Source organism: Lynx rufus, unplaced genomic scaffold (assembly GCF_022079265.1).
Source record: "Lynx rufus isolate CCGP_SWC_20201006 ecotype Redwood Valley unplaced genomic scaffold, mLynRuf1.p SCAF_3, whole genome shotgun sequence".
NCBI classification, from domain to species: domain Eukaryota; kingdom Metazoa; phylum Chordata; class Mammalia; order Carnivora; family Felidae; genus Lynx; species Lynx rufus.
In genome coordinates, this window is record NW_025814845.1 from 67,042,912 (window position 1) to 67,053,231 (window position 10,320).

Consider the following 10,320-nt stretch of genomic DNA (forward strand, 5'->3'; position numbering starts at 1 on the left):
TACCTTCAACCTTCATATCTTTCCATTTTCAGTGAAAAACAAAATACCCTAATCAAACATAAGATATTTGGGGCCAAGTTAGTTCTTTGTAAAAATAATTTGTCATGTGTTGATCAACTTTTAAACCAAACTCTTAAAAGCATTAAAAAAATTGTATTTTATAGTTGTCAGTGCATTCACGTTGGTTAGTAATAAGTGAAAAAGAAAAAAGTGTAGAAACAAAAAAAATCTCAAACTATCCCAACTCCAGAAATAAGAAATTTTCAAATTAAGAAATAACATTTGTTGCTTAGAAAATAAGTACTTTTCATCTCAAACTCACTCTAAATGCTTGTATGATTCAATACCTAAGAAGACTCTAGGTAAATTATTTTATAATATTTATAGGATGATACTTCTCTGGGTAGGCATATTTTACACAACAGCTTCCAATTAATGCTGGAAAAAAAATCACTTGATAATTTAATCACAATTAATGATTGACCGATTAACGGATTAACAGTTTTCTCAGTAATTTAGATGGCATAGATCCAATAAAGGGAACAAGAATTGCTCGATGTGAAATTCTGTCCTTTTGTAACACTAAGCCAAAAATTTGCAGATACTCCACTCAGATTACATGTTTTCATATACGTAATGTGATCAACAAAAAAACAGGTACAAATGTCAAGCTTTCTTCTTTTCTTTCTTTCTTTCTTTCAGAGAAGCTCAATGATTTTGGGGGTTGGTTAGTACAATAAAGAGAACACAGGGGAAAGCACAAAATGGCACTTAACACCACTGCCAGTACTCATCTCATTATGGTTATAACTAAGGATAATATTTCCTTTTGTGTTATTTGCTTTTCTTTAGAACATAAATCAAAGCCATAAACTTGAACTTGAGGAATATACACAATAGATACACAACCTAATGCAAAATACTTTTCATAAGTAACCTTACATTTTAAAATATTGGAAACTGAATATCTGTGCTGACTTGTATTCTGATTTATGGAACAAGAAGAGAACAACATTCAACTAAGGTGGTTTACACTGACAATAAAGCTCTTAAAGTTAAAAATGTCTTCCTCTCCCTTTGTGCTTACTACAGGCTACACAATGTCCTGAGAGGATTCATTATGAGGAAAATGGCAATCACAGCTTTAAAGACCTTGCTTTGGAAGGGACTAATGAGAAAGCATATTGGAAAGTGAGACTTCATCTTTGTTCTCAAATAAGTGGTCTTAATTTTTCTTATAGAAAAAGTTTAAATCAGTTTATTATAAATATATCTAAACCATTATTTTTTGCAGCTTCCAGATAAAGTCCAGCACTTAGTTTATACCAAGTCTATGAGAAGAGGTCAGTAGGGATCATGTAATCTTAAATTGTGACATCATTCATTCAAGTCCTTGGCATAATCCCTCGCCAATAAAAGCACAGCATACTTGGACATGCCACTGGTGATCTTTAATAGAAGTTAATTTCAAAAACTGGGAGATTTCTGCTACAGTCATTCATTCTTTAACATCTTGTTTATTAGCAAAAATCAGCAATCCAGATTTCCTTAGGTCCTCATGGGCTAACATTTTATAGAGTTCTTCTCTAGTTACAGAAATTCTTTCTCTGTCTGTACTGTCCACAACAACAATTACAAACTCTGTGTTAGTATAGTAAGTGTTCCAGGAAGAATGAAGAGATTCTTGACCACCAAGAATCTACCTTAAAACATTAAGAAACATGTTTTATTAATCATTATTTCTTCGATACTACTTTCAATTGTAGGTGATGTATGTACAACTTCATTCATAGAAAATTGGTAAAGGATGGTAGTTTTCCCTGCATTATCCAGCCCAACAATGATAACTTTGTGCTCCTGGTGATTGAACAGTCTCCATATCCTGGTGAAGAGAATTCCCATTCTTGGGCAGCGGACGCCCCTCCAGCCACCGGGGGCCGCCTGGCCTCCCCTGGCTCAGACTGAAGGGAGGAAAGGAACACGCCTCATCCCCTGCTGCTGCTGCTCCGGAGCTCGAGCTCGAGCTCTTGGCCAGCTCGCTTCCTGGGAACGGGAGGGAGCTGAAGCCCAGGACCCCCTGCTGTATGTGAGGACCCAGGAGAGAGCTACTTTTAATCAACCTTCCCAGAAGTCCCACTCAATACTTCTGTTCTTATTTTATTCTCTAGAATTAGTCACAAGACAACTGCCTGCTCTAATGAAGGCTAGGAAATACTGCCTTTTAGCTAAACCTTGGGTTCTATTATGTACAGAAAAGGAGATTGATGGCAACTGAGAGCAGAGTCTCTCCATGGCTGTATTCTTGTATCGGGGTTTACTATTTACCACATGTCCCTTATCTTACACCTTGATCTCCCCAAGTACAAAATCTTTACTTATTGATTTCCACAGAATGCCACACTTCTCTCTGAAAATCTTGACTGATGGTTTTGTTTGTTTGCAGAAGAACAGCTATGGTCAGCTTGCCTGGCTTTGCCACTCCCTTTCTAACCACAAGGGTCCATTCTGCATCAATGTTCTCAGAGTCAGCTGCATTGTCCTTGGAGGGCAGGCACAGAGGGCAGAACTTTTTTATGCTCCATTTCAGTTAATATTGTCACTTTCTTGTCAGCATCTGAGCTGAAAATCATGCCTTGGCTTTGCAATATTTTGATACTTTCTGTGGCCAAAGGATGAGTGGGTGGAGGGTCTCACTGTGTACTGAAGTGTTGGCAGACTATTGCTCATTGGTACCAGGTACCATTTCTTGCTGTTTCTGATTTGTAGGTTGGCCACCTCTTCCTCCCCTGCTGGTCCCCTTCTGCCATGTCTAGACATAATCCCTTCAGTGAGTTGCTGCTGCCTCCATGAAAACTCCCTCGGAAAGACAAGCCCTTGATGCTCTACATCAATATCACATCAAACTCCATGGGTTTATTACTTTACTGAAAGATTTGAGTAACTGTGTTGAGTTCCATGTAGATGGTAGAAAATGGAAGCTATATTATAAAATAGAACTTTTCCATGGTCAAGGAAGAACCATTTAAGATACTCAGTCTTTCAGATGGAGCCTTTCTCCATTTCTTGTGTGTATTAAATTCTTTCTTGAGAGTGATGTTCTCTGAACATCTTTGAAGAAACCTCTTCTCCTAACCATAGGAACTGGTTTCACACCAGAACCTATTCCCATCCTGATTCCTCCAGCAGTTCATTTCTCCTTCTCTAAAGTACTTTCCAACACTTCTCTGGAAAAGGATAACATCTGAGAGAGTTCATTGTCACCTGTGACATTCCAGGTCCCACAGAATGGTCCAGAATAGATCTCCAGTGTTTCTCCAAAGGTGTGGATTTATTCTGATTGTTTGGTAGATAACTATACCCTTTCTACAAGATGCACACAAGCATATGCATATATACACATGCACACCTCTCTATCAAAGATAAATAGTATAATCGATCTATAAGGTGGTAAGCAAATTGTCTGAGAATTTTCATGCTCCAACAAGAGTCACTGGAGAAGGCTTTGGGGAACTTCACTGCTGTGGGCCGGGTTTCCATTTTGCATTCTAATACAAGGTTGCCTCGTTTCAATAGTGAGAGGCATTGGAAGAACTCTATGGATGTGCTCTCAGAGGCCCAGCCATTTGTTTCTTTTGTTGATTTTGGGGTGCACTTGTTTGTAAATGAAGGTGTACTGATCTAGAAATAGGAAAATTTGCCTACTCTTTCAAGAGGTGAGTTTGGAAATTTTTTTTTTGTCTTTATGGCTTAGAAAATAGAATGTAAGCATCTAAAGACCTCAAATGGGAGAGATAGAATTGAATTATTATAGTTTAGCTATCCCATTGTTTGCATTGCTGGGCAACATTTTATTCACCACACAAAGTAACATTTTGACAAAATGAAAACTTAATACATGGTCAAGTTTTCTTTTCTTTGTTTTAAATAGACTTTATTTTTTAGAGCAGTTTTAGATTCAGAGCAAACTTGAGCAGAAAGTACAGGTTTCCCATATATCCACTGTATGATTAACTATTTTTTTTAGGGTGGGAGAGGCATAGAGGGAGAGAGAGAATCTTAAGCAGGCTCCACACTACTCGGGGCTCCATCCCATGATCATGAGATCATGACCTGAGCTGAAATCAAGAGTCCAACACTTAACCGACCTAGGCAGCAGGTGCCCCTGTATGTGGTTACCTTTTAAGGTGCAATATTAATTTCTGTTCGTGTCACAAATTTATGATGAGATTCATTTCACTGTTGGATTTTAGTACTGGGTAAATCAACTTATTGGTAACAATAAGGATAGTAACAATTGGTAACAATTGAGGGTAGTCGTTAACTGTCCCCACAATGACTTCAGCAGTATTCTTTTTCTCAACATGTGTATTATTTGATAACTCTTCCTGCTGCTCTTGGATTGAAATAATTTACAGGGAAGTGGCTTCATTCAAAGACATTTTCTTTATATGGTGAGTAAATATTTTTAAATGAAAGCAGTTTAGTTATCTGAAAATTGTTACACCTGACAAAATAATTGGGTATGCATTGAATGGGAATCCTTTGGACTCTGCTATTATGGAAGGCGTTTGTTGCCTGGGTCACTCTTAAGGTAGTAACTGTAATCTTGAAACTCCTTCATCTACCTAAGTAAGGGCTAATAGTGAAACTTGCTCTGCTACTGTAAAATGTACTTATGTTGATAGTTTTTTAGGAGATGTCCCTGAGGTTCCGTTTATCACTAGGAAGAAAATGTTAGTGCCAGTGCTTCACAGAGAGTTCCAAAGCTTACATTGAGAACCAAAAACTTCCATTTATTTTATCCCACATGGGTTGATGAGCTCTCCTTAGGGACATTTTTTTTTTAGTCTTGTAAAGTAGTGACTTGCATTTTCATTCTTTTCCCCTCAAAGTTTCTAATTCTTTTGAATGTTAGTTATATTGTGTTTATGCAACTGAGAGGAGGGATATGGAAGTATAAATTAAGATTATTCAATTAATTTATTTATTTTAAAAATGTTTATTTTTGAGAGAGAGAGGCAGAGACAGAGAGTGTGGGTGTGCACGCGTGGGGGAGGAGCAGAAAGAGAATCCCAAGTAGGCTCAAAGCTGTCAGTGCAGACCCTGACATGAGACTCGAATCCACAAACTGTGAGATCATGACCTGAGCCGAAATCAAAAGTTGGATGCTTAACCGACTGAGTCACCCAGGTGCCCCTGAAGATTATTTTAAAAAGTATTCTGCTTCAGGGGCACATGGGTGTCTCAGTCGGTTGGGTGTCCAACTTTGGCTCAGATCATGATCTCACGGTTCATGAGTTCGAGCCCCACGTCAGGCTCTGTGCTGACAGCTCACAGCCTGGAGCTTGCTTCAGATTCTGTGTCTCCCTCTCTCTCTGCCCCTCCCCTGCTCATGCTCTGTCATTCTCTGTCATTTATTTAAAAATAAATAAACATTAAAAAAATTAAAAAAAATATTCTGCTTTATTATTTTTTTGTGCTTATTTCTTCCCTGTGGTCTGTTATATTAAATTTTCTGGACTTCATATATATTAATTGAAATACTTCTCTTTCTTTCTCTACCCTTTCTAAAATCTTGATAAAGATTCTTCTTATGTCTCTTAAATGCTGTTGTCTCCTTAGGAAAAAGAAACCTGGCCTAAACTGTCATATAAATTTTTCATAAATATTTGCCTGGAGTGGAGAATGTTTTGCAAAGTTGAAGCATTTTGCTGAGTGCAGCACATGTGTTGTATCCCTTCTTTCAACAATTCATTCATCAGCTCTGTTTTAAAGAATGAGTTTTCCAGGGTATTCTAGACACTGAGGAGATAAAGTGAGACAGGTATGATTGAGGCATGAAGGAGCCTATGGTCTAATGGGAGAGCCAGATTTGTGAATCAACTATGCCAGTCCTACGGGATAGAGGCTTGCTCAGTGACAACATAGATCAAATGGGATCAAGAAGGATTCTGGAATGGTTCCAGAAGTAGGCTGCCTTTGATTTGAATTTTGAAAAAGTAGGTAGGAATTAGCTTGAAAAAAGAAAGAATAAGCATTTGAGTGGAGATGTATCTGTTTAAATAATTATAAATCCACTGATGTGGGGCTAAGGGGAAGAAGAATGTGAAGGAGTGATGGATGAGGTTGGAGTAGGTAGGTGACTGTTATGAAGAGCTTTGCATATAAGTGAAGAATTTTGAACTTGAATATGAAAATTATAGGGATTTACAAAACGGTTTTCAAGCAGAGGTGAGAAATGATATTTATAGTTAGGAACAGCATTCTGGCAGCAATTAGGAAGAGGGGTAGAAGCAGCACAGCCTGAGGGAAGGCCAGCTAATTATGACAGTGCCTCAGTATCCAGGAGAAAAGAGATGCAGATTTTAATCTAAGCAGTGATGGCAGAAGTAGAGGAGAAGGAACAGGTTAGAGAGATGTGAAATGATGTCTTTGGTATTTCTTCTACATCCCTGGATGAACTAGTAGGTTGATAATGCTAATACATAAGATGGGAAATGCAGAATAAAAAACAACCCAGGTTTTTTGGGGACAGATGATGTTTTGTTTTGGACATGTCCAGGTAAAATGGCAATGGCATATGCACTCTAAAATTGAATATATGTACCTGAAGCCAGTGGAGGGTTCTGAGCTAAAGATATAGATGTGAAGTCATCAACCTATTTGCAGATACTGAATCTTTGGTGTCAGCGAGGAAACTTGGGGTTTCCTCTTTGCATTACTCTTCATATTTGTGAGGCTTGTGGGAGATGACCTCATGTGATATATTGAAAACAAATAGCCCTTAGAACATTATCTTATACATCCATATCATTATTGTACACTTATCTCCTGAATAGTAAACTGTGAATAGAGTTTTGAGGGGAAAAGTAAAGGCCTCGAGGAGCAGGGAGGGTAGAAGGAAGAAAAGTTGAATAAAGACTTGTGTCTTTCAAACAAAATACCTTGTGAAGTTATGGAATCAAAGACAACATAGGGTAAAACCCTAGATCCTTTCTCTGTAAACCTTGGGATAAAATTTGATTTACTTTAGGAGTGTCCAGAGGTATTTCAAATCATCTGCATTATATGTTTTGAAGATAATTTTTTTTTAGAGTTTCCACAAAGATCCACTTTAGGGTTTTTTTTGGGCCTGTGCTGTGGCAGACTTGCTTCCATGGGATACACTTGAAAAGGTCCCTGTGCTCAGAGGCCTTTGGGAATCACATTGAAGTTTTGGGATTGTTTGCCCATGTTAGTTCTATTTGGCCTAACCTGTTATTGGCCAGGAGCTCAACCTGCCCCCGAAGAAACAAAAGGACAGGGTGACATTAGTGCTGTAATATTCACATTGACCCTACTATGCCTCCACAGTGATTCATCCAGGGTTTTGGGTATGAAGGAAGAATACATGGAAAAATTCAAATTCAAGACACGTGAGAATGTTTATTTAAGAACCTGTGCTTCTAGCCTCAGCATATAACATTTGGCTCCCAGTGGATGAGAGAAGTCACCATCTTCTTGGTACGGCAGAAGTATGAATTTATGCGTTTAGGTCAAGTAGCCTATGATTCCTGCCTCTCCCTAGCCCCCTTTAATTGGCACAGATGCCTCTTAGATCTCAGCTAGTGCTCTCTTACTTTGTTTGTACATCCCTTTTAGAACTCTTTATGTCCTAAAACATGTACAATCTGTCTGTAATTATTACTTTCTTAGGGTTGGGAAATTCTTTTCTTGTTTATAAGTTGAGCCACATTGGGCATAATCTAGAACCCCTAAAAATACTGTGTAGAGCAATAGCCTTTACTAGTCAGGCTTCTCTGTTTTTTGTTTTTTGGGTTTTTTTTTTGTTGTTAACATCATTTAAAATGGACTTTTAAAACTTTTCAGCACTTTCTCTTAGCAAAATTATGAGAAGGAATGACTAGCCATGTACTGCTAAGATGGGTTACCTTAATAAGAAGAAATAGAAAAAAAGGAGCTAATTAAAGCAATGCTCATGTCTTTAGACAAGACCATTGAGAGAAGACATGCAGGAGGTGGAAGTGGTTCAGTGAAAACAAAAGTTCAAGGCTAGTAATTGGAAAGCAGCATTTACTTTTTCTTCTGAATTTAATCCCATCAGACGGTCTACTGTGCAAAAGTGTCTAGTAAGCTGTCAGCCACCAACTTCATATTCTCTCTCACTGGGTTAGGTTTGCCTTCCTCTTTATGATCAGCAGATGGAATTCTCAATTAATGCTAGATCTACTATTATAGAAAAAAATATCCAAAGAGTGAAGGACTCCCTGGAGCCCTTACAAAAAGACAATGGTGAATGATTAGGCAGTACACACATCTCAAGTTCTTTGGAAAAATGTTGAGTGAGACACAGGGATAGGAATAGTAATAGGAGTGGGCACCCTGGTCTCCCTTGCACACTGGGACAAAAAACAGATCTAACAGCACCAGACATCAGACTCCAGGAGAGGGAACCTGGCTGTGAGTTTATAAACTACCTGCTTAGGGAAAACCAGCCCCTATCCTGACATAATCAGGGGCATAATAAAGATCACCTAGTAGATATTTGTTCCCTGGCCCCATTTTTCCACCTCAATATCAGGTTGGGAGAATATCAACCTTGCCCTAGGCCTGATCCAGGCCTTGTGGTGGCAGTTCCATGCTTTGGTGGCCCATGGGCCTGATTTACCAACTCAGTGTTCTATGGGGGTTGCTTTAGCCCCTGGTTCCAGTTGTTTTCCTGGTGCCCTACAAATTTCTCTTTGAGTGGCAGTCTGTGGCAATTGGTCTTAGGCAAATTAACCCTTCCCTCTTATGTCATTCCTATAATCTCTGTAATACCCAAATAACTGTGCAGCAGGAATTGAGAGGAAGAGATCCTTGGAACATCATAGTCCCTTCCATGTGGCACTGACAATCATGATGGGACTGCCTTACAAGACAGACTTGATTTTCAAAAAAATTTCGCGTGATTTCAAAAAATCCTTTTTTAATAAAGTGTTTATATTTTTCACTCAGTGGTGCTAGCGCTTTGAGAGCCTTAGCTCTTAGCGAATCCATTTGCTAAGCAATTTAAAGTTTATATAACTAACAGATAATGGGTGCTTACTAAGTGCCAGGTACATAATGTGGCACTGTCATTATGTTTGTTAAAGATAAGAAAATGGAGACTCTGAGAAATGAACTCACTTACCCAAGGCAATGTAGCTAATAAATAGTCAAAGTGAGGTTCAAGACCAAATAGGTATACCTGGATCCAAAGCTTACTAAAACTATGGCTTGTGCAAATATAAAGGCCGTACTTAGATTTATGCTAATTTTCAAGGGTCGTATATTGCAATAGCTTTTTACCTCCTTCTGATTCCTCTAACATGTTATTTCATGCTGACCTACACATGAAATGTGCATTTCCTTAGTTTTACCCCACAATCATCCCACAAAACATGGATTAGCAAATAGAACTCACTGAGAATTTATTGGAGGAGTCAAAAAAGGGTTTTTACATTACTGCAACATACTTGATTTTTAAAAAAAAATGTTTATTTATTTATATTGAAAGAAAGAGAGAGAGAGAGAGTGTGTGCACAAGTGGGGAAGGAGCATAGAGAGAGAGGGAGAGAGAGAATCCCAAGCAGGCTCTGCACTGCCAATGCTGAGACTGATGTGGGGCTCGATCCCACAAACTGTGAGATCATGACCTAAGCCGAAATCAAGAGTCTAATGCTTAACTGACTGAACCACAGAGATGCCCCGTGACACACATGATTTTAATTGTCAACATAGAACTAATTGAAAAAAAACATTTACCTTTTGCCTTGACACTGTGAAGAACTTCTCATCGCAGCCTTTCTTGCCCTACTGGACTCTTCTCTTCCCTTCTCTCCTTTTTGCAACTCCCTTTCAGGAATAAGCAAGCAAGCCAGGAAAACAACAACAACAACAAAAAAAACAAACAAACAAACAAACAAAACTAATCAAGAAGCAAATCTGTCTTTCTTTAAAAAAAAAATGTAGACAAAGCAACTCTTCTCTTCTTCTGAAACTTTGGTATCAGCCAAAGCCAAGGTGCTCAATATTTTACCTTCTTACGTGAGTAACTATGGATGTATTCCCCTCCCTTTCCCTCTCCCTCAGAAAACATTTACTCTATAAGGTGATTACAGAGTTTGTAATTTTATGATCAGTAGATGTAATACTCAATTCACTGTAAGCAATGGATAAGAATTAAAAAAAAATTAAATAGGATAAATGCATGATCAGGTCTATATTTAAGGGAGGAATAAAATATAACCTTCTTTTGGTTCAGATTATTCATGTATTTCAAGATATAGCATATCAGGG

The 10,320-nt window shown here is 38.2% G+C and overlaps 1 pseudogene; it reads right to left on the reverse strand.

The window, feature by feature from the left end:
- Window positions 1–1,354: 1,354 nt before the first annotated feature.
- LOC124521103 (ADP-ribosylation factor-like protein 5A) lies at window positions 1,355–1,910 on the reverse strand (annotated as a pseudogene).
- Between the last annotated feature and the right edge of the window lie 8,410 nt (window positions 1,911–10,320).